A 17,517-nucleotide genomic window follows, 5' to 3' on the forward strand; every position below is an offset into this window, starting at 1 on the left:
AGAAATAAATGAAATTGAGAACAAAAATAGAAAAAATCAACAAAACCAAAAATTGGTTCTTTGGGAAGATCAATAAAATTTACAAACCCCTAGCTAGACTAACAAAAAAAGAGGCGATGCAAATAAATACAATCAGAAATAAAAGGGGGAAGGTGATGGCTGACCCCACAGAAATAAGAAAGTCTTCCATGTCTCCGAACTCACCTTACAGGTCACATATTCTAACAAATGGTTCATGCAGGAATTCCTCTTCTTGAACAGGAGGGCCCTGCCAGGATTTATCAGTAAGGAATAGTTTCTCCCACTTAAACTAGAGACAGCTAACTAACCTCTTCTCCTTTGGATATTCTATGGATTAAGCATTAACAAATTGTCTTTCACAGGCTTGTCTATGTCTATCATGTAGAAGTTGTCGTCGCTTTATTATATTTGCAAATAACTTACAGATACTTACGTATTTCTACTGTCTCATGTAATTTTCTTGATACAGCGTTTACTGATGTTGTCCATTATTCTGTGTTCCAATCTAATGCTGCTGGTTCAGGCTGGGTACTTTTGCTATAAATTTCAGCTGCCATGTATTAATACATATTTATTTCAGAGTTAGTAAATATCTTCTATTTTGGCTTTCACTTAGGACAGCAAGAGAGGAGAGAATGATCTGCAGCCGGCCGGTACTGGCTTAGGCATTCTGTGCATTTTAGCTCATTTAACCTTCCACGTAAACTTGGGGGGTAGAATCTGTTCCGAGGAAATAGATGAGGAAACTGAGTCTTGCAAAGTTTAAGTCATTGGCTCAGCCACACAGCTAGTAAAATAGCTGGTGAGGATTTGAAACCGGGTCTGCCTGGCCTGTGCTCTACTATCTGCTGCGTTCTTTCTCTATGCTCTATCTGTATTCAGCTTCCCCACCGCGCCCAGACGTCCTGTGACCTCTGCTCAAGGAGTCCTCAGTGGGATGAACAATGGCGCCCGCCTGTACCTCCAGCCCACAAAACACAAACAGGGGAAACAAGGGCCCTTTCCCACCTTCTCTACCCCTGGCTCTGCAGCCCTGTTTTTTGTTTCTCTCTATGACAAAGTGACTTGGAGGAATTCACTTTCTCCACATCTCCGCTTCCTCGCCTCCCAGCTCTCATTGACTTCTGGGCTTCTGCTGCCACCCTCCACCCGAGGTCACCAGATTCCTTCTCCTCTCAGAACTTACGGGCGCACCTTTCTGCTCTTGAGTTATTTCCCTTCTGAGCGTGCGGTTCTGGCCAGTCTTCGTTGAAGGGGTCTCCTCCCTTGTCCCTGGAAGTTAATGCCCTAGTTCTCTTGGGCCTCACTTCCTCCTTCCACCCCTGCAACTCCAGGCCCTTTTGCGGTCTCCTTGTTCCACCCACTCCTCAAATGTCAGAGGTACCTGAGGGGTCTCCTCTCTCATGTTTCCCTCTCTTTTCTCTTTGAATTCAACCCTTTTCCCCAGGAAGTCTTATCCAGCATCACGGCCTCAATTCCCTCTGTCCCCAGTTCCAGTGCCTTTTTTTTTTAAGATTTATTTTATTTATTCCCCACCACCACCCCACCACCTGCACTCATTGTCTGTTCTCTGTGTCCATTCGCTGCACCTTCTTCTGCATCTGCCTGTCTTCTCATCTTCTCTTTAGGAGCACCAGGAACTGATGCTGGGACCGCCGAGGTGGGAGAGAGGCGCTCAGTTGCTTGAGTCACCTGGGCTCCCTGGTCTGTTGTGTCTCTCATGGTCTCTCCTCTGTGTCTTCCTTCATTGCATCATCTTGCTGAGCTAGCTCTCCACAGCATGGGCCCTCAGCTCATCACCCCGGCCAGCTTGCCTTCACCAGGAGGCCCCAGGAATCAAACCCAGGGCCTCCCATATGGTAGATGAGAGCCCAGTCGCTTGAGCTACAACTGCATGCTGGCTGTCTCCCAATATGTGCCTCACAGACTCAACCATCTCAACTCACTAGCTGATCTACCCTCTCTCACTGCCTTCCTCAGGAACCACCCCCAGTGCAGTTAGTTGTTCAGCATTTGTGATCATGGAATACCTTTAGATTCCTCTTTTATTGCTTGATGAATTATTAGTATTTATGCATCTGTTTCCTCTGTAATTGGGTAACTGTGAAGGAGTGTATCTTCAAAGCTTATCATAGTTTCTTCTATTCTTAGCCTAGTTCCTGGCTCAAAGTGGGTTGTCAGTGAATGGTTTTGAATAAATGACTACGAGTGTAATTAGCCACTACAGGCTCTGACTCTACCACAGGGCTGCCCATGCGAAGCCCCAGACCTGGGTTGGCTTTTACAATGGGGATTTTATTTAAGGTAAAAGCTTACAGCTCCCAGGCCATGAAGTGTCCAGATCAAGGACCATCAGAGGGAAGCAGATGTGGCTCAACTGATAGAGCATCTACCTACCATACAGCAGGTCCAGGGTTCAAACCCAGGGCCTCCTGGCCTGTGTGGTGAGCTGGCCCATGCGCAGTGCTGATGCGCGCAAGGAGTGCCGTGCCATGCAGGGGTGTCCCCCACATAGGGGAGCCCCATGTGCAAGAAGTGCGCCCCACAAGGAGAGCCACCCCATGCGAAAAAAGCACAGCCCACCCAGGAGTGGTGCCGCACACACGGAGAGCTGACACAGCAAGATGACGCAACAAAAAGAGACACAGATTCCTAGTGCCTCTGAGAATGTAAGAGGACACAGAGTGGGAAACAGACTTGGCCTAGTGGTTAGGGCGTCGGTCTACCACATGGGAGGTCCGCGGTTCAAACCCCGGGCCTCCTTGACCCGTGTGGAGCTGGCCCATGCGCAGTGCTGATGCACACAAGGAGTGCCCTGCCACGCAGGGGTGTCCCCCGCGTAGGGGAGCCCCACGCGCAAGGAGTGCGCCCTGTAAGGAGAGCTGCTCAGCGGGAAAGAAAGTGCAGCCTGCCCAGGAATGGTGCCACCCACACTTCCCGTGCCGCTGACGACAACAGAAGCAGACAAAGAAACAAGACACAGCAAATAGACACAGAGAACAGACAACAGGGGGAAGGAGGGGGGGAATTAAATAAATAAATAAATCTTAAAAAAAAAAAAAGAAGAGGACACAGAGGAACACACAGTGAATGGACACAGAGAGCAGACAATGGGGGGTGGGGGAGATGATGGGGAGAAATAAATAAAAATAAATAAAAAAAAAACCAAAAAGGACAATCAGAGATGCTTTCTCAAAAAGTCAGCTGCCGGTGGTCCTGGCGCCCTGCCCTGTGGCGGCCAGGCCTATGACAAGGCTCATTTCTCAGCCTTGAGCTGCTCCATGGGCCCACCCTCTTGGGGGCTTCGTGCTTAAGCTTTGGCTGCTAGCATTAGAGTTCTCTCTCACAGGGCGGGATAAAAAGGGAGACTTCCTTTCTGTGTGTGTGTGTCTCTGTGTGACTCGGTTTATGTCAGACCCAGCAAGAGGGCGGAGACTTGACCTGAGCCACACCCACTGACGCAGTCCAATCAAAAGGAATGGATTAGTTAAAAAACAATCTTTTTTTGGATTCATCGAATTCAACCTGTCACACTGCCTCAGTTGAATCAATCTGCACAAAATCTGGAAGCGCAATAATGAAACCCACCTTAACAGTTCAGTTTTCTGTGATCCACACAGAGTAATGTGAATTACTGAGATAAAACGTATGGGCCATTTTATTGACTATTTTAAGCATGTCACTGAATAACACACCCCAGTTGTTGGCAGGAGTTGATCCAATTTCACATCTCAGTTTAAAGAGCTACAATCTTGGCTTTGCCTTTGATGATGTCATGTCAGAGCTCAGCAGGACACAGCAGAACATTCTACTCAGATCTGTCCATTCAGCCTGTGTCCAGGTTTACTGACCACAGCTTTTGATCCAAGGCTGCATTGCAAAACACCTTTTCCTGCTCTGCGCCTTCCTTTTCTCAATCTTCAGTTGATTTTTAATGCATTTACCATTAGATTGGACACAGTCTATATGGTATCTGTCTGGTAAATTAGGAAGCTCTTGAGGTTTTAGGGCTACTCAGAAAGCTACCCAAATTGAATATTTCTTTACAACTCCATTTCTCAAACAAAAATATGAGAATATTATAGAGATGTTTTTTTTAGTCTTTACTGAACTGGCCAAGATATTATTGAGCAATATAGAATACTATATTCTGAATATAGTAAATGAGCCCCCAAACATTGATTAAGCCTTTAAAGTGAGCATAGTATTATATTAAACATAATGAGTAATAAAATGAAGGAAAAATGTTGTTCCTATTTTTAAAGACATCTGTATGCTGACTCAATCAGAAATTGATCACATGTGTTGTATAATATTCTGTCAGTCTTAATAACCCAAACTGTTTGTACATTGTAATCCCCTTGGTACTTTTAAAAAATAATAAAGATGACTTGGACCCATACTAGAAAGAACTGAATCAGAATTTTTAGGGGATTGAGACTGGGCTTCTGTATTGTATTTATTTATTTATTTTTATTTTTAAAATTTTTTAGAATTAATAGATCACAAGGAATGTATTGTATTTAAAGACACACAACTTCTCAACCGATTCCAATGCAGTCAATGAGCTGACTTTTGGTCCAGATTTCACTTAGGTAAAACTTAGCTGGGATATCTGGATATGTCAGTAACTAAAAGAACTATGTTAATTTATCTCTCCATTTATGGTGACACAATTTTTAGAAATTCAGGCAAATTTGTAATTGATAACTTTGTTAAAAATATAAGTACATTTCTTTTTTCTTAAATGAAATATCTGGGTCTTTTTCTTAAGCAATTTGTATACCATTTCCTTGTGCTGGAATGATTCATGACTCAGCTTTGCTAATGAATGCTAAGAGGGAGAGAACATCTGGCACACTGGAGTAGAATTACTTATAGCAATCATGAAATTCAAATCAAACAACAAATATTTATCAAGTACTGGCATAGTGGGAAAATCAGCAAAAATATTTAACAAGGAGAAGAAATAAGCTATTAATTAAGTTGGACTATGGCAGATTAGTAAGTAACTTTATATATAAGTAGTAGCATAATATCCATCCTGATCCCTCTGACTCAAACGGGCAAATTGAGTTCAAGTCTGTGTAGTTAAAGTTAATGCTGTTGATGTCAGTGTTAGTCTTTAACAGTCAAAGTGGACTTTAAGAAAGTGGATGTGGCTCAAGCAATTGGGTCTACCATAGAGGAGGTCCAGGGTTCAATGCCCAGGGCCTCCTGGTGAGGGCAAGGTGGCCCACGTGGTAAGCTGCCCCACGCAGGAGAGCTGGCCCATGCAGCGAGCTGGGCCACACACAGTGCTGCCCCATGCAGGATTGCTGCCCCACTCAGGAGAGTTGGCCCACACAGGATAGTTGGCCCACACGGAGAGTTGGCACAGCAAGATGACACAACAAAAAGAGGCACAGAGGAGATACATAAGAGATGCAGCAGACCAGGGAGCTGAGGTGGCACAAGAGAATGACTGCCTCTCTCCCAGAGGTGCCTAATGAGAAGACAAGCAGACACAGAAGAACACACAGTGAATGGACACAGAGAGCAGACGATGGAGGGAGAAATCAATCAATCAATCAATCAATCTTTAAAAAAAAAAAAGTGGACTTCGAAGATGTTTACTGTTGCATACATTCAGCAGGCCCTGTGCTTCCGGGGCTCAGGATGGTCAGTTTATTAATTTCTAAGGCAGGACGAGAATGCAGAGGGTGGGCTGGGGAAGGAGTTGAGATGTGAGAGGCATCGTGACCGATAGCAGGTGACCCAGAAGTCAACATAACAACTTGTTTGGCAGGAGATGAAGCAGGGGAAGGAAGGGGGTGGTGATGGGCGAGGCTGGTGGTGGTGGGAGGAGCCAGTGTGTGGGAAGTGGGGAGTCTCTCTGAAGGAAGGTGGAGGGCGGTGGTATTTGGAACCCACAGCAGCATGTTGTACTGAAGTTCTAGAACCTACAGAAAGGATTCTCCCTCAGGTGGACAGGGGCAGGAACCAGGAAGGAGTCAGAGACCACATTGTGTATTACAAGTGTTTCCAAGGAGGTTTCACTTCTCTTCTGCACCAATCAAAAGACAGCTCCAAAGTTTCAGTTGAGAAGAATTTAGAGGATAGCTAATTCTTCTTCCTACATTTCCAAAGAGCAAATTAGCCTCATGGTTAGCTTTTTCAGCCTAGTAACCCAAACTCCAAAATTCATATGTGAAAGCAAATAAATATAAAGGAAGCTTTCACTTTGAACATAATGAAAATGTTTATTTAAGGGTATTTTCAAGTGTTTGCCTATTTCCTATAGTCATTCTAAACGGTCTAATAAATAGTCTACATGTCTGTCACATATCTTTCAAGACAATTAAGGGGGATTATATTAGCAAAAAAAGACTATTAGTTAAGGCAAATGCTAGTCATTCCTCAAATTCTGTTTCCTTTGTTTGACTGGCTTATAAGTGATTTAATAACAAAAAAAAAAGAGAAAGGTTTTGAAGTCTTACTTCTTTTCTCTTTATCCTGGATGTAGTTTTATGTTGACAGTTCTATTAAGCGTCTATGTTCTACAACTACAGAGGCTTTATAAGTCCCATTTTGTGAAGAGGTGCTCTTATTTGTGTAAACACTTGCTGCCGAAATTTGAATTTCCAAATGGACCTGTCTTTATTTTGGTTGTATTTTATGAAAAATGGTGTCAGCTTTGAGAGAAAGAAATGTCTATCCATCAAAGGGCAATAATAGAAACAGACAAGATCATTCATGAAAGAGAACTGGGAACTTGGAAGAAAAATTGAAAACAAATTTTGTGCTGTTTTGTTCTTTAAATCCTGAACTGCAAAATACTTGTGTAAATGTGTATGTAATCATCCATCCTTCATCCCCTATCATATTGCCCAAAAAGGCTAAATTAATTCACAAAATTACATACAATACGAAAGGCTAAATGAAATAGTTGGGGAATGTGGGCTGGAGGAATATCTGTGCCAGCACATAAATTCTAGTCGTGTCCTGAAACAATGCTGAGGGAAGAATACAAATTTGTCTAAACTTTCTAAGCCATTAGAGAAAACGCAACAACATCCGGTAGCATATCACTCCTTTGACCAAAGCAGTCTTAAGCCTGAGCCTGAGAGAGAATCCTCCCTTGAATCTTTGTGGAGTCCTGTGTAATCTAAGGATAAAGCCGTCATCACTGTATTCCTATAATAAGTACAAGAGTGAGGTCTCCTGGGCCCTTTATTACAGTGTTCCTCAATTTAGGTCCAACAAAGCCAAAATACAATTCTGTAAAAGCAATTCATTGAGATGCAAAATAAGACAGTTCGAGTGTGCTGCTTTCAACTAGAATGACTTGCTACAAGAGACACAACATACACAGAATTGCCTTTTACATCTGGTTCGATTGTCCAGTTAGGGAATAAAACAAGAAAAATCAAGTTGTAATACAAAGCTGTACCAAGGAGCTAAAGGAATAAAAGGAAGAACTTATATAATGCTGTACAAAATGATAACTTTGGTTTAGACCTTCTATGACTGGGATCATTCACATTTTCTTTTAAGAAAGAAGAAGCCATTGAAGAGATAATTTATATGTTTTGGTCCATGCCAGAGAGCCAGTCATAGGCACCAAACTCTGAAGACCCAATCTTTAACGTTGTTCCTCCTTGTTACTAATATTGCTAATGTTTGGCTGCAAATACTAGGGAGGCCTGAGGGGGAGACTGGTAGACACACCCCGTTTCGGCTTAGCCTAAGCAAGAGGGCGCAGGTGGAGGAGTTGCGGGCTGGAGGCGCGGGCGCTCCACCACTGCGGCCTGCTGCCCGTGAGGACAGCCCGCAGGGCCACCTCCACCTGCAGCCCTCACTCACCACCACCATTGGGTCAACGGGCTGGGGCGGGAGGGCAAAGGATTTCTTTACCGGTTTCTGCAGTGGAATGTGGTCGTAGGACCAAGTCATGAGACAGATCAGCACTAACCAAGCAGCCGCGCCATCCCCGCACGATAAAAACACCTGAGTGTTTTTAAGACTCCACAAGGCAAGCAGGGCGTTTCCAGATAAGAAAACTGAAGTTCAGGGAGATGAAGTAACGTGCCTGATGTCACCCAGCTGGTAAGCTGGCACCGGCTGGACTCTTAAGAGTGATCCAAGCCCAATTCTTGCCCCACCTCACCAAGTAGATCGAGCTGTCATTCAGCAAGTACCCTGTGCCAGGGACTGTTCTACTCCCTGGGGGCACAGCAAGTGATCTAAGCAAAGGCCCTGCTCTCAGGGAGCTTAAATTCTAGGGACAGGGGACAGAGAATAAAAAAAACAAGCAGATGAATATTATCAGCTGGTTCTAAGTACTACAAAGGAAAGGCAAGGAGGATAGAGAGCTAAAGGGGAATGGGGGGGGGGGGGGGGAAGGCAGGAAGAAAAAGTGCTATTTCAAGTGGGAATAATTCGAAATGACTGTCTTATAAGGCGACACCTGAGCAGAGATGTGAAGGAAGTGAGGAAGCAGCGCTTGGGGAAAATATTTCCTTTTTATGCCAGATATGCCCACCATGGGATGTAACTCTCCTTTTAGATGTCTTGTCTTTGTTGAGAGGATGCGCTCTGGCCTATATATTTTAGACTTTTGTTGCCTCATGTAAAGTTACCAATGGTGATTATTATCACATTGGTAATTAGTATTAAGTGTTCCCAGCTTGGCGGGAGTAAAATCTGCTAGTCTAGAATTAATTTAATTATGTCATCCTAAAATGTGGTAAGATATGGCCCAAAATATCCTGGCGAACACAGAAGGGTGGGTGGTCTTGGCCTCAAAACTGGGTGGAAACAAATGGCAGATAGGGTCTAAGATATATGGATTTAAGATAGCCAGCGTTTCATGATCAAGAGTGTATCCTCCACCAGATTTAATCCAATAACCCAATTAAAAAATTTCCCTACTCTCAGAAACTTTGTAATTCAGTCTGGCCTTAAAAGAAGAAGAACGAATCAAACAGAAGACACAACATAGGACTGAGTTAAAGCCTAATAAATGGCCTCCTGCTGAGTAGGCTTCTTTGGGAACTACTGGACTCTTGGATACTCTACTGACGCACCCAGGTCAAAAACTGCTCTGGTTCATACGTCATTCTCATTTTGCTCCACTATCGTGTGTTTCAGCCCTCATTCTGCAATCTTAAATTTCTCTGTTAGACAGAGCTGCCCCGTTATAACACACAGCCCTTTTTTGTCTGAAATGTTTTACTTTCCTGCTCACCCTGGTTTACTGCTTCACCACTCTGGCTGCAGGTGAGGAGCGATCACCTGGGCAGAGTAAAGCAATAAAAACAACACCAAAATTTCATCTCCAAGACTCAAAGTCGACAAGTAGTCTGGGTTACCCTCCCCCCATATTAGTTTCCTATTCCTGCTATAACAAATTACTGCAAACTTAGTGGCTTAAAACTCATTATGTTACAGCTCTGGAGGTTCGAAGTCCAAAGTGGCTCTTAAGGGCCTAAACCAAGGTATTGGCAGAACCATGGTCCTTCTGGAGGTTCCGTTAGGGGAGAAGCGGCTCCCTTGCTTTTCTCCAGCTTCTGGAGGCAGCCCATAGTCCTTTTCTGTGGCCCCTTCATCCAGCTTCAAAGCACAGCCTTCCAACCTCCGCTTAAGTCCTCAGATCTCCTTCTCCTGACGTTGACCCTCTTTCCTCCTCGTTTAGGTTTCCTTGTTGCTAATGCAAATACCATGCAATGGGTTGGCTTAAACAATGGGGATTTGTGGGCTCATGGTTTGGGGGCTACGAGAAGTACAAAACCAAGGTGTCATCACACTTGTCCCACAAGTGTGGAGGCTGGGGCTGCTGCCAGCAGTCGCTGGTCCTTTGCTTTTCCGTCACATGGCAGCGCACTCGGCAGCCTCTCCTGCCTTCTCCCTTCTCTTCTGGGTTCTGTTGACATTCGGCTTCTGGCTGCTCCCTCTGGCTTTTTTTCTTTTTTCTTTTCCTCTGTGTGTGACTTTCCCTATAAGGCCTTCGGTAGTAGGACTAAGACCCATCCTGATACAGCCAGGCCACATCTTAGCCAAAATAACCTCATTAAAAGGTCCCATTTACAAAAGGTCACGCCTACAGAAATGAACCAAATCTAAGAACACAGTTTTCTGGAGCGCATGGCTCCAAACCACCCCCCTCCTTACATGGACCTTTGTCATTACATTGTGCCCACTTAGATAATCCCAGATAGTCTCCCATATTGAAAGCCTTAATTTAATTCTACCTGAACAGTCTCTTTGTCATGGAAGGGAACATACTCCCAGATTCTGCAGATTATAATACGGATATACTTTGGGGAATTTTTCTATCACACATTCCCGCAGTGGTATTTTATGTAAGCTCCCCTAGTGTTATGGATTGAATCGTGTCCTTCACAAAGACATGGTGCCATGAATATGAACTTATTTGTAAATAGGATTTTGAAGATGGGGCAATACTGGGTTATGGTGGGCCCTAATTCAATATGACTGATGTTCTTACAAGGGGAGGAAATTTGGACACAGACACAGAGAGAAAGACTGAGAGAGACAGCCACGTGATAGAGGCACAGATCGAGTTATGCTCCCACAAGCCAAGGAACTCGCCACCACGGATGGCCTTCCACCTACCAGAAGACAGGGGAGAGGCATGGGTTAGATGCTCTCCTTTAAGAGGAAGCATGGGGCACCCAGGACCCCAAGATCGTGTCCGTCCTACCAGTGAAGAAGAAGAAACTGATGCTGTCAAATTAGGGGGGCTGCCAAGCTGGACCCTGATGCAGGATGTCACCCCTGGAAGCACTGCTGGAGCCTTTCAAAGAGGTTACCACTGGTGTTACAAGTACGTCGATGTGAAGAAAACCCGCAGCACTGGGCTTCCTACTGACTGACTGCGTATGCGGTTTCCAGCTACTGCCTTTCACTTAAGGAACTGAAATGTGAACGGTTATGCAAGTACCACTGAGGAAACCGTGGTAGAGACACTCCACACTCCGGGCTGTGGCCACCTCCGCCCTGGCCCCTCCTTGAGAAAAACAGTCCTTGGAGAATCCTTTCATATGCTGAGTGAGAACTAAGGTCTAATAACAAATGACCAGTGAGGGGAGGGGACGAGGAAGCACGGCCACACCTTGATTTTTCTCTTCAGCCTCCAGAACCGTGAGACCACGGATTTGTTGTTTAAGTCAGATAGTCTGTGGTACTTTGTTACAGCAGCCCTGGAAAACTGAGACCATTTCTGGTACTAGGAAGTGGGATGCTGCCGTAACAAATACCTTAAAAATGTGGAAACAGCTCTGGAATTGGATAATGGGTAGAGGCTAGAAGAATGTTGAGGTACTTGACAGATTGCCTTGAAGGGTGTGTTGGTAGAAATATGGATGTTATATGTGCTCCTGGGGAGTCCGTAGAAGGAAATGATGAATGTGTGATTAGGAACTTGAAGAAAGTCAATCCTTGTCATAAAGTAGCAGAGAATGTGGCGGAATTGTGTTTTAATGTAGGGTAGGAGGCAAAATGTGTAAGTGATGAACTTGGATGTTTAACTGAAGCAATTTCCAAATGAAGTGTGGAAAGTACAGCCTGGTTTCTGTTTGCTGTTTATAGGAAAATATGAGAGGAAAGAGATAAATTGAGGAATGAACTGTTAGGTAAAAGTAACCAGAACTTAATTCATAAAATTCTCAGCCTATCCAGATCGCATGCCCTGGATTCAGAGTCAACTGTGTGGTTGGATAACTGCTTGATAAAGAGATTGGGCATGACTCATGTATCCCATCAACCATCTCCAAAGAAGTAAGCAATAACAGGAGCATTTGTCCAGGGAAGTTATGTGGTGTCCAGGAGCATAAGAAAAGGGTAATAAAGGAAAGTTTAAGCCCTGTTGGGGAGTGTCGAATAGCCTGGTTTTTCTAGAGTTTAGCATGTGCAAAGGAGAAAGCTGAAAATGAGACTATTTATAACAGATTGGCAGGATGGCAGACACAGCTGGAAGACCTTTAAGGAATGATTAAAGAACATTTTTAACATTTGCCCAATTGGATACGGAGCATGTCATGAGAAGAATCCATATCAGGAAGGTTTGGCCTGAAGGATTAGAACTCCAAGTCCGTTGATTTTCATGAAATATAAAATATGGGGGCTGCCAGTCAAATGCTCTTAGTGTACCTTGAACTCATCCAAAAATAGTTCGGTTTCCATGATCACTTAGGCTACTGTGCTTGTAATATGTGAAATTCAAACTATTCCATGTATGACTGGGCTATTGTTCATTTGTTTTCAGAAAATCCTGAGGCTGGGGTCGGTGAAGAAGAACTACCGCTGGCTGCCAGGTAACAGTGAGTGATCAGGGGAGGGTAATTAGCAGGAAAATCATGGACAGTCTCCCAGAATGAACAGGCAAAGAAGTCTAGAGTAGTCCCAGATTCCAGTGCTTGTTGAACAGATTTCATTCCCTTAACCAATGATGATATCATTCTCTCAAATAAGCCTTCTCTTCTCTTTGTGGTACTGTATAGTCATTCAGACCTGAGGTGAACTAGTGTAAATAGCCTCAGAGATTGTCTGTACTCACAGAAACCAACTGTTTTCTCTTGGGTGGGTCAAAGCATGATGAGATGTATTTTTGTCTGCAGCACGATTTTACTAAGATTTTGGCAGATTTTAATGGAAAAGATGGTAAGTACAGAACATGTATTGTATATGTGCAAACACTTGGATAAAGAGACTTAGGAGGCATTGGTCTGAAAACAACTACAATACTTTAGGGGCAAGTATTGCTTAGGCCTCTGCACATAAAACAAGGAAAATTGAAGTCCCTCTCCTAGGTCTCCCTGTGTGCTCCGTGTCATGATTATGTACCATACAGAGGGAGCCGAGCCCCCTCCATCAGACAGTCTGTGGCCAGGGTACAGTGTACTCATCACCAAATCTCACTCTCTCCTGCCCTTAAAGCTCCATGATTTGCCCTCATCATAGGAGGATTTTTTCTTCCATGTTGAATGGCTCTACCCTCTGCCTTCTGTGACCTCTCTCTTACGCCTCCTGTCAGGACCAGCTGGTTCTGTGCTATGTCATCTTCTGGGTTTCAAGTCTGTCTTGTCAAATCTACCAGGCTCAACAATCAAATGAAAGAGGCAGAGAAAGAGAAGGAAGTGCTTCAGGACTCAGTGGAGGAATGTTACCTGACTCCCTCCAGCCTTCATGACCTGCCTGATTCCCTCAGGCCTCACCGCAGCAGTGGCTTCCTGGTAAATGACTATAAATTTGACTTAGCTGTGGATGAAGCCCCTGAGTACTCCATTTTAAAGAGCATAAATTTCCATGGGACTTTCAGAAGGCTTCTTATTGTCCTTGCTCCTCATTTCCGTCTAGGCTGTGATATATTTTGTCTTCACTTAAGTGCTAGAAACCAACTTGATTTGAAAGTCTGTCTAGGAATACATTTTTTTTTTTCCAAATTCTACTCAATTTATTCATTTTTTAGAAAAATATTACATTCAAAACATATGAGGTCCCCATTCACCCCCACCGCCCCCACCCCACCACTCCCCCCACAGTAACACTCTCCCCCATCATCATGTCACATCCATTGCATCTGGTGACTACATCTCTGGGCATTGCTGCACCCCATGGCCTATGGTCCACACCATAGCCCACACTCTCCCATTTTCCATCCAGTGGGCCATGGGAAGACATAGAATGTCCAGCAATTGTCCCTGCAGCACCACTCAGGACAACTCCAAGTCCGGAAAATGCCTCCACATCTCATCTCTTCCTCCCATTCCCCACCCCCAGCAGCCACCATGGCCACTTTTTCCACACCAATGCCACATTTTCTCGATTGTTAACCACAATAGTTCATGAATAGAATATCATTAAGTCCACTCTAATCCTTACTGTATTCCTCCTTCCTGTGGACCTTGGCTTGGTTGTGTCCATTCCACATCTATGTCAAGAGGGGGCTTAGATTCAACATGGATACTGGATGCAATTCTCCTGCTTTCAGTTGTAGGCACTCTAGGCTCCATGGTGTGGTGGTTGACATTCTTCAACTCCATGTTAGCTGAGTGGGGTAAGTCCAATAAATCAGAGTGTAGGAGCTGAAGTCTGTTGAGGCTCAGGGCCTGGCTATCATATTGTCAGTCCAGAGATTCAAATCCCCTAGATATATCTTAAACCTCAGCACCAAATACAATTCCAGTAAAGTAGCATGAAAGGCTTGTAAAAAGAGATCCCATCTGAGTCCAGTTCCATCACTCAGAAACACTAGCTCCAAAGAAGGGCCAACCGACATGGCAGTGAACTCCATCTGCCATGACCATAGAACCTGTGGGTCTCTTTAGCCCTCAAAAGAACCAAGACCTGGGGTTGTATCTACTTTATCTGTCTCTGGGACTCTGCTCAGGTGTGCATAAGGGCAATCCTTCTGACAACCTCCAGACTCTTTTTTAGAGACTCATAGCCATATAAACTCATTTGTCCTTTCCATTTCCCCCTTACTTTAGGTCAAACAGCATTTTTAACTCCTGTTATTATATGTAGACAGGGATATTCTGCTGCTCCACGTTGAACCTTTAATTCAAGGTCATTTTCTGGTTACATCATCAGCTGGAACTTGGTACTGATCCCTCAGTGCCAGGGAGGCTCATCCCCGGGTGTCATGTCCCATGCTGGGGGGAAGGCAGTGCATTTATATGCTGAGTTTGGCTTTGAGACTGACCACATTTGAGTAACACGGAGGCTGTCAGGAGGGAACCCCTAGGCACAGTGCTGCTCTAGGCCTTGTTCTTATTTCAGGTGTATAGGCTCACAAGCATAGTCATTAGTATCCGTGGCTCACTGTTGGACCCTCTTTCTTTCCTGGTCCTTACCGTTACACCTGGGGGACTGCCGCTGCTCCCCTAGGGACCATGACAGAGCCCCCCCCAGCCAGGAACCCAGTATCCCCCCAGCTGTTGTTTTAAATTGTTTCCACTATGAGTATATCCAAACATTTCCTTGCACCCTGGACACATGCCCTGTATAACTCCCTGTCAACCATATGTCCCCTGTCGATAACATCCCATACCAGTATTCCTCCACTGCCATTGTTGAACCACTCTGTGATCCAAAACTTCCTGAAAAGTGAAGCCCAATATAATGTCAGGTTCCCTTAATAGTAAAATGGAATATAGCAATGAGTTTAAAGGTTAGGTGTAGAATACATATTGATTTGGGAAAATTCTGCATCCTATCTTTTCTTTTTTCCCTAATTATTGAGCTTCTCTTCACAAGAGCCTTAGATCACAGTAATTCATATATACAATATACAGTAGTCCCACATATCCATTATAAAACCTTTTCCCTTCTACAGAGATAATCTTTTAACTTATTCATATCATATTTACTGAAACTGATGTACAGATATTGAGACAATAGCTTTCAAACAAGGTAACATTTGTGTTTACATTGTGGTTTATACTCTAGGCTATACAGTTTTCTAAATTTTTTAGTTATCCTGTTTTACATTATGGTTTACATTATTAGTCTGTCATCCCCTATATGTTTTTGGTGTAATATTACATGTTTTATATCCATCCTTGTGTACTCTTGATAAACACTTCCCTTGCCCTCACATTTACTCTGGTTCCATCTATTCAATATCTATTTCCCCCTCCCCTTGGGGCCCACAGTGACAGTCAATCTTCATTTCCTGAGGAGCCACGTTCAGAAATACTTGCAACAGTGCTGAGGGCCTGACCCACTCAACTGCCCTAATGCCCTGGGAGCCACCCTTTCTCTTGAGAGATACAGTTCCCTCTATTTGATGGCATTAGTCCTCCCCAGGTTGTGGGTCTACCTTCACTCTCATTATATGGGTCTCTACCCAATGGTATAACCCACTCTGGTAAAATGAGCATTCACATATTCCCTAGGAGTCTGTCCTGCATCAGGTTATCCCCTTTGAGTATCTTAAACAGGTAACTTTCCTAATTATATTTTGAAAAGGTTTTCTGAGCATTATACTCTCAACCAACACCTGACAATCTCCTATGTTTGTGAGTTGCCCCACCCTCCCCCCAATTTCTTGGCAATATTACCCATCCGCCCATCCCTAGCCCCCCTCAAACCCCCAAAGCCCCACCCAAAGGTAACCCTATGCCCCATTTTATCAAGCACAAGCCTCAGTTGTTTCAGGCATTTTTACCCTTTTCCTGATTTGAACTCACCTAGCCTTTGCTGGTCAATGGTGGATAGGGCTGCCTTGGAAGGGAAGGGAAACTGAAGGTGAGGGAAACTGTCAGGGATCCAAGACCAACTCTCAGACACCATTGACTTATGTCATATCTGCCTGTGTAGGAAGGAGCTCCCTTTTAAGATGGGGCATCATGTCTCTCCAGAAATGCTGTTGCTAATATTCATCTAGGAACAATGTCTGGATTACCTATGGCTATCCAAGGAGGTTCACAGTGTTGACTCTAATTTGGGAGATGTTTACATAATTCCTAGGTATTGAGCCCCATTCCACCCTCACTAAGAAGTGTCAGGAGGTAAACCCCATGCTCATGGCTTGTGTCAGGAGCTTACCCTTAAGGCCAGCATTGGACATGGACCTTCATGCCTTCCCCCAAAATGATCACAGATCCTATCCAATATGTAGCAGAGCTCTTTGACTCCTTCCTGTTGCCATGAACTGCTTAGTTCCCAGGAACCTCCCAGTAAACTGGCCCTCATGTATAATGAACCGAAGTCCTCTCTCTTCTAGATCAGGCCCATGAGTACTTGTATGATAGAGAAAAATCTCCTACTGGCCCTCAGGGAGTCTGTACATTCTTTGAGCTCAACACTTCTGTCTAGGCTGAGACATGTGGTTTTGTAGGTGCCCCTGTCAAACCATCTCCTTTTGATTCTGCCTCTAGAAATGATTTCACCACAGATATCAGAGTCAGGTATCTTCAAACTTTTCCTCATCTCCACATCTCATGCCACCATCTCTGGGTAATGGAGGGTAGAGGAAATTGGTAGGGTGTGAAAAATGAAAGGATCAAGTAAATCACAGGCACCACTGCCACACATGCATGCAGGTGTCTTCCAGAGCTCCCTCTTTAAAATGGGACATCTCAATCCCCCTGAAATATTCTTGTAAATATTCATCTCTGAAATGGGTGCCTTGCGCCCATATTGGTGCCCAAGGAGTCAGCACTCTTCACTCTAATTTTGGGACATATCTACCCCCTTTGTTCCTCAGATCTGCACCAGTCTGTCTCTTTTCTAAGTTGGTTTATCCTTGCAGAGACATCATCTGAGTGCCAGACCATAAACTCCATGAGCTTGGGCTGACAGTGGTATTCATTTGCACACACATCCCCACGCATGCCCATGGATCCTGTCCTCTTAGTGACACAAAATTTTCTCTCCCAGTTGAGGAGGTAGAGACTGCATCAGGCAGTCTAGTCTTCATGCATATTCTCATTTAAACCAAGACCAATCACAGTATCTCATGTGGCAGATGCTGAATCCACCAGCCAC

The sequence above is a fragment of the Dasypus novemcinctus genome, chromosome 13 (genome assembly GCF_030445035.2).
Source record: "Dasypus novemcinctus isolate mDasNov1 chromosome 13, mDasNov1.1.hap2, whole genome shotgun sequence".
NCBI classification, from domain to species: Eukaryota; Metazoa; Chordata; class Mammalia; order Cingulata; family Dasypodidae; genus Dasypus; species Dasypus novemcinctus.